This window comes from Onychomys torridus, chromosome 23 (genome assembly GCF_903995425.1).
Source record: "Onychomys torridus chromosome 23, mOncTor1.1, whole genome shotgun sequence".
In the NCBI taxonomy this organism is placed as follows: Eukaryota; Metazoa; Chordata; class Mammalia; order Rodentia; family Cricetidae; genus Onychomys; species Onychomys torridus.
This window is the reverse complement of record NC_050465.1, coordinates 47,809,369-47,816,653: the sequence shown is the minus strand read 5'-3', so window position 1 is coordinate 47,816,653 and position 7,285 is coordinate 47,809,369.

The following is a 7,285-nucleotide window of genomic DNA, read 5'->3' as shown; positions in this document are numbered from 1 at the left end:
GCAGATTACACCTCAAGAATTTAGAGCAAGAGAAAGGTAGATGGGTAGATAATCCTAAATGCCCTGTTAGGTGGGGAATGGAGTAAGGGTTCTCCTGGGAAACAGATTTCACAGAGTAGCTCACTGGAACTGATATCAGAACCAGCCTTTAACAAAAAGCCTCTTGGCAGATGTATGGTACTAACCAGAGTGCCCAAGTGTAAACTGAAACCAGGTTGCAGTGGGAAATCAAAGGTGAGGTAGCCTTTGGGAACCAGCCAAGGACAGACAGGCTGGACAGTCTGAGAATGTCTTTTAACAAAGTACCTGCACGGTAGCAAGGACCAGCTGAACCGAGAGCTCCTCCTCTTCAGCATTCTCTTCCACCTTGGCACGCAGTCCGCGTCACATACCATCCATTCAGAGCATAGAGCGGAGAGCAGCTGCTTAAAGGGACTTACAAACCAAGCGTCTTCTCTCGCGGCGGTGCCACGGCCGGTGCCATGGCTGCCACTCACTTCCAGGCACGCACACTGGGAGCAGCTAGTTTCTGCAGAGCATGGAGAGGAGAGAGCGTATCGGGGATGGGAAAGGCCTGCCCGGGGCACTGGCTGTGGTTTGGCTGGGGAGGACACACATTTGGGGAGATGAGGGGCTTTTGGTTTGTGATTTCCCTTTAAACAGGAAAGAGATGGTTCACATTTTCCATATATATATAATCTCAATGAATGTACTGTATTACTGTTTTAAAAATTTGATGAAATAATAATGGGTTGGTCTCCTTTTGTTATCTGGTCCTTGTTTAATTTGTTTAAGGGTTTTTGTATACAAAAGTTTACATTTTTATGTATATTTTTCTTGTGTAAAAACTGATGTAATATGTGTATAAAACACTGTATGTATTATCTGTATATAGTGTGACAAAATGATTTTTCTTTCTTTCTTTTGGATGTATTAATAAATCTTGCTGTGAAGTAGCCTTGCTTTTTGCTCATTATTTCCTTTACCTGGGTAGTGATGGGAGCTCCTGGTGCAGGGTAGGTACTTTCCCATCCTTGTTTCTGGTCTCTGAGATGGTCTTTTCTGCCTCCCAGACTGGCCTACAACTTGGTGTGTGGACCAGGCTATTCTTGGAGTTGCAATTTTCTTTGCCTCAGCCTCCCACGTTCCACCAGGAAGACAGGGATAAGCCACTGTGCCCAGTTAACTTTTGTTTGTATGAGAAAATTTTACCTCTGGCTGGCCTGGAACACACTAGTTCAAGCTGTCCTTTGACTCATGGACAGACCTTCTGTCTCTGCCAGCCAAAGACAGGGATTACGGACATATGTCATCATACTCCTTTACTTAAATATGTTGTTTTCAATCTTCTATTTTATCAACAATTCTAGGGAGATATATATTCATGATCTTTATGGCTAACCTAACAAGTTTGACCAGATTGACTTCAGCTATATTATTTAAGCTTGAAGTCCAACCACAAGTTGAGATTGAAACCATTATATTTTATAATGGTGTTGTTACCATCCAAATCTATTTCATTTAACCTGAAGCCATTTCTCTCTCTTTTTAGTTTTTCTTGGTCTTTTATGTGTCCCAGGCTGGTGATAAACTAATAACTTTTCATCCTCAGTTTCCAAACGCTGCCATCACGGACTCCTACCAACTTCTCTGTTTTCACGTTTGGATCTTCAAAAAATAAAGTAACAATCCCACGCTATGTGCCCCAAGTTAAAAACAAAATGCAAAAATAACTACTGCAGAGACGTAGCTTGTGGAAGCTGCTGGGGTCAGTCCCAGCGTCACCAAAACCTTCTCAGCCTTGGTGTCCTCCTGGAACTGAGCCGTCAAGGTGTTTGTAAACTGGCACTTTTCACTGCCTGCTTTACCTTTGGTTGCAGAGGGAAACTTTGAGCTACCCTGTGGGGCACATAAAGGCTTGGACCAAAAAAAAAATAGGAACTACCTAGGCACATGTTCGTCTCATGGAGGTGCACATGCATGTATAATTAGAATCTGGTTTCTATTCAATGTATGTTTGTATTCTAAAATCTCACTTCCCTAAAAATAGTAATGTTTTGAGACCAAAAGCACCAAAAGTGCTCAGGGTATTAGTAAAATAACCAACTTGAGCAAGAGACTCATGTTTGCTCTGCTTTTGAAGTTGCCATGGCCTAGAGAATTACTCTCAGTAGTGAACTGTGCATTTCTTCAGCTGTATGGCTGATTCAAAACTTGCTTTTTACTTCAGGATGCTCTCTCTCTCTCTCTCTCTCTCTCTCTCTCTCTCTCTCTCTCTCTCTCCTCTCTCTCTCTCTCCCCCCTCTCTCTCTGTTACTAGGGTTTGAACTCAGAGCTCCTCATGTGCTGGCTGATGCCTCTCCACTGAGCTGTATCTCAACCCAGCTACTGCTCTCAAGTCCTGGAACTAACTAACCTTTGAGATTTGGTGGCTACACTCTTGCTTAGATTTTTTAAAGAATAATAATAGCCTTAGGAAACAAGCCTGTAGTGTAATGTAATGAGGCAAGACTGATGATTGTGCCAAGATCTTTGGGTTTCCAGGTGAAAGCAAGAGGACTCAGTGGTCTGTGGCAATCCTTAGGGGACAGGCCCTGGAGACTGAGTCCAGCCTGAGTGACACAGAGGACTCATCTTAAAAAAAGACTTAAGCTGATGATGCCAGAGAAAGGCATCAAAAGATCTTTCACACCCGAGTTCCTAGCTGTGGAAGTCAGAGTACACAAGCTTGAGCTGGAACTAGGGCAGGTGGTCAATGGCTGAAGTTTGGCTCAGATGAGAGGCCTGAGTTAAGGGTACAGATAGGGAAGTAATAGCGATAGATTTCAAGTTGGCTCCAAGAGATCAGGGATGGGAGGTAAGGGTGGCTGTTTTATTTAACTTCATTTTTAAAATAGTATTTTTTTTTTTCAGAATTTCATATTCGCCCATAACTCCTCATAGATCCATCCCAACTTTTGTCCCCTCCCCCAGTACACGACTTTGTTTTAAATAACCCATGAATTCTAATTTGTGTGCCCATGTACTTACTACTCGTGGGCGTGGGGCTATCCACTGGAATGTGCTCAACTACTAGGAGCTACATCCTTAAAAAAAAAAACAAAAAACAAAAAAAACTGTCTTTCCTTCTGCTAGAAGCCAGCAACTGTCCTTAGCTATGCAGTTAGGGGTGGTGGCTCATGAGCCCCTTCTCACTCCATGCTAGAATGTTAACTGATCCTGTCCAGGCTGTTGTCCAGAACAGGACTAGGTTCCCCTAATCCTCCCTGACCCCTGGCCCTTCTGCATTGGTCCCTGAGCTTTGGAGAAGGGGCGTAAGACGGTCCAATTGTGGCTGAGCTCCATTGGCACTTAGCCTCTGCATTTGACTAGTGAGTTCCTGCTTTGAACACCATCCACTGCACTGAGAAATGTCTCTGATGAGGTCTGGGAGCTGCACTAATCTGTAAGTAGAAAGATACAAATTTAGAGGGCAGTTTGATACTCTGCTCAATTGGCAAAATAATGGATCAAAGATCTCAATTAGACCCAACCTTCTAGAAGAGTAGAGAACGTACTTCAGGATACAGACTCAGGTAAGGAGTTTCTGAATGGGACTCTAGCCATTCAGAAAGTAAGCAACCACTAAGTGGAACTTCATGAAATTGAAAATCTTCTGTATTGCAAGGACATGGTTCATCAACTGAAGAGGACAGCTCACAGAACAGGGGACAACTTCCACAGCTATCTACCTGACAGAGTTCATGTCTAGAACATACAAGGCACTTAAAAACCAAATTACAAGAAAACTCCATGAGAAAGTGGACATGGTGCTGTATTTATTTCATTTACAGTCCTGAAAAGAACTTGAATAATTTCCCCCCTCAAATCTTCTTTCTGGCTTTTAAATTATGGAGCTGGCATTGAATTCCACCAGGCCATCTCCCTCCAACACTCCCGTAGAAGTGAGGCTGTTTAAGAAAACATCCCCCCTCTTACCCTTCCTTTGGAGGACCTGAGGGCACGTGCTGCTTGCTCCCCCATACTCCACTGCAGTGGTCACTTGCTTTCTGGACACTATGCTCCAGTGTCTATTTCCTCACAGTTTCAGTGTGCTTGTCTATCATCCACCCACAGTAAATGTGACCAGAGGTAGGGAGTGTGCTGAAGAAGTTGGTAAACACAAGGACTGCGGACTTGGAAGAGACTGGGGAAGGGGAACATGGGCATAGTTTTCTATGCTACTTCTTGCTGATAAAGGGCTCTGTGTTCTTATGGGGATCCTGAGAAAATTAGGAATTATGGTCAAGTCCTGACTGAAATAGTCTGTGAGGCTACATTGTCTGCTGAGCCAGTTGCCTTGAAACCATTCTGGATGTTGGATCATCTGGGCTGTGGTGTCGTCAGAGACCTTCCAGGGGGTTTTAGCTGGTAAAATTTAGCCTGGAAACAATCCACAGGTTCTCATCTTCTGTGGAAACAGAGCAGAACCTCTTTTCCAAAGCAATGTATCCTTAGACACACATTTTGAAATCAAGATACCTTTAAAATATATATTTAACTCAGCAGCTTTTACAATCAAATGTCTCTCTGCAGTTAAAAATCCCAAAGACAATATAATCCAGACTCTCTGTATAATATCCATCGTTACATGGCTTATTTTTATATTACCTTTACTGTCTCTTTAAAGACTATTTTTTAAAACTTTCTATTTCTTTATATAACTGTCTATATTCGTTTTATTCTCTCTTCCAAACCTATGTACATTTTCACACACAATGTAAACCATTGAAAGCCTTATTCCATCTGAATCTGCCTTATTGTGAATCTATTCTTTTAAACTGCAGTGGTCAGTACTGAAGCAGCAGCCTTGGCTTCTGGCTCCGCCCACCTCAGGTTTTCAACACCGTGGAGATAATTCACCGCCAGCTCTGGGAGCCTTGCTGTCTTGCCAACCCTGGGAGGCAGTAGGTCTATGCTTCTATCAAAGCAGCACGTAGCCCAGAAACCTCTTGTTGTTGTTGTTATTTGTCTAAACTAGCAAAGGCTAAATCCACGGCTAAATCCACCACGCAGCAGCGTACTGTGCATCTTGGAGAATGCCTCTGTGTACCACATCGGGAATCTGCCACGCAGCAGGTCAAGCCTGCATGCCACTAACCACCATAGCTCAAGCTTGCAGGCTGCGACTGGCCTGAGAGAGACAACTAGGAAGCTGTTTTCAGCTCCTTTTTAGAATGTTTTTTTTTTTTAAAGCATTCTCAGGTTTTAGGCGGAAACTCTTGACCCACGTTTGGAGCCACTCTCCTATTCGGAAATTTGTGCTGCTGTTCACACCCACCCACTGGCTTTTCTCTGCTGCTGTGTGGGCAGCCAGGCGTCTCCATACAACTTATCGACATCCACGAAGCTGACCCCACGTCACCACCAGTCTCTTGGGTTCATATAGGTTCTTGGGGTAGAAATGTCTGTGGCTTTGGGATTGAAAACAAACAAGCCAGGTGGTAATGATATACACCTTTAATCCCAGACTTCAGGAGGCAGAGGCAGGTCTGATCTCTGTGAGTTTGAAGCCAGCCTGGTCTACAGAGCGAGTTCCAGGACAGCCAGGGCTACACAGAGAAACCCTGTCTGGAAAAGACAAAATCAACGAAGCAAACAAAAAAACAGGCTCTTCTACAGTCTCTAGCTAAGAGGTTTGATGATAAAAACTCATCCCAGGATGGCCTCAAACTTCTGGTGGTCCTCCTACGGGCTAGGATTATAGGTGAAAGTTATCATATCTGGCTACTCTTTGAGTACACATACACACATGTGTATATATATATATACATATATATATATATAGTGTGTGTGTGTGTGTGTGTGTGTGTGTACAGGGGCATGTGTACATGTAGGTGCACGATCACTTGTGTGGAGGGCATATGTCAACGTCAGGTGTCATTCTGTAACGGTCATCGCCTTGGTTTTTAAACTGTTAGTAGTTATTTATGTATGTTTTTTTTTTTTTTTTTTAATTTGGAGGGTGTCAAGCACATGTACGCATGTGGAGGTCAGAGGACAACCCACAGACGTCTATTCTCTCCTCCTCACATGTGGATCCTGGGGATCACACTCAGGTTTGGTGGCAGGTGCTTCACCCTCTGAGTTTTCTCTCTGGCCCTGTTTTGAGACAGGGTCTCCCAGTGTTCTGGAGCTGGCCAAGGAGACTAAGCTGTTTAGCCGGAGTCTCAGGGATCTGCCTGTCTCTATCTTCCAGTGCCGGGATACCAAGGATATACCACGATGCTGGCTTTTCTTCTTCTTCTTTTAAAAATATGGGTTCAAGAAATTGAACTCATGCCCTTATGCTTGGAAGGCAAGTGCGTCATCATTTGAGCCACATCCTTAGTCCTACTTCTTTTTTATTTTAGTTTTAAGACCGTGACTCATTATGTAACCTGGATGAATTAGAACTCTTCCATGTAGACCAGGATGATGGCCTTTGCTTTTTGTTGTTTTGAGATAGGGTCTCTTGTAGCTCAGGTTGGCTTTGAGCTTGCCGTGTAGCTGAGAATATCTTGAACTCCTGGTCTTTCCACTTCTGTGTCCTAAGTGCTGGGATTACAGGTGCACACCACCAACGCATGACCCATATCAATAATTTTAATAGATTAAAAAAACACTTTGTTACCCTTTAAACGTCTTTGTTTGGAGAGCTCAAGCCATTCTCCATTCTGTCTCACTGTCCCGCCCATGTTTCCAGATCCGCGTGTTGGGAGCCTCTGGACTCTCCTGCTCTGTTGCAGTGGGCTCTCTGAATCAGCCCTCAGATCTTGTTAGATTATCCATCACATCTGTGCAATGTTTTCTTTGGCACTTGCCGTTCAGCCACTGCTTGGCATTGGCAACGTGTTTGGATTGGTTCTAACACTGCGAAGAACATTTGGAGCCCAAGTTAATCAATTATTCAAGGATAATGTTCAGTTCTGTTTATTACCCAAGATCCCAGATTCTCTAATGCGTCTTCTGGGCAACTTATCTTCTGGACTTTGCATTCTGTATAAGTGCATGTGCCACAGTGTATGGAGTGGGGCGGGGGGTCCCTTACTTCCCACACTTCTGATGCTTCACACAGTGTCACTAAATGAGTTTTCAAGGGATGCTATGAGTCTGAATTACCTCGGTCATCCCAACACTGCTTTAGATAGCCAGGACAGTTCTTCACCAAACTAGATTCTATCTTAGGGGCTGAAGAGAGTTCCGCTGTTAAGGGAATGTATTGGTATGTAGTCAGAGTTTTTTGTCAGGACTGCTGGCTTCCCAA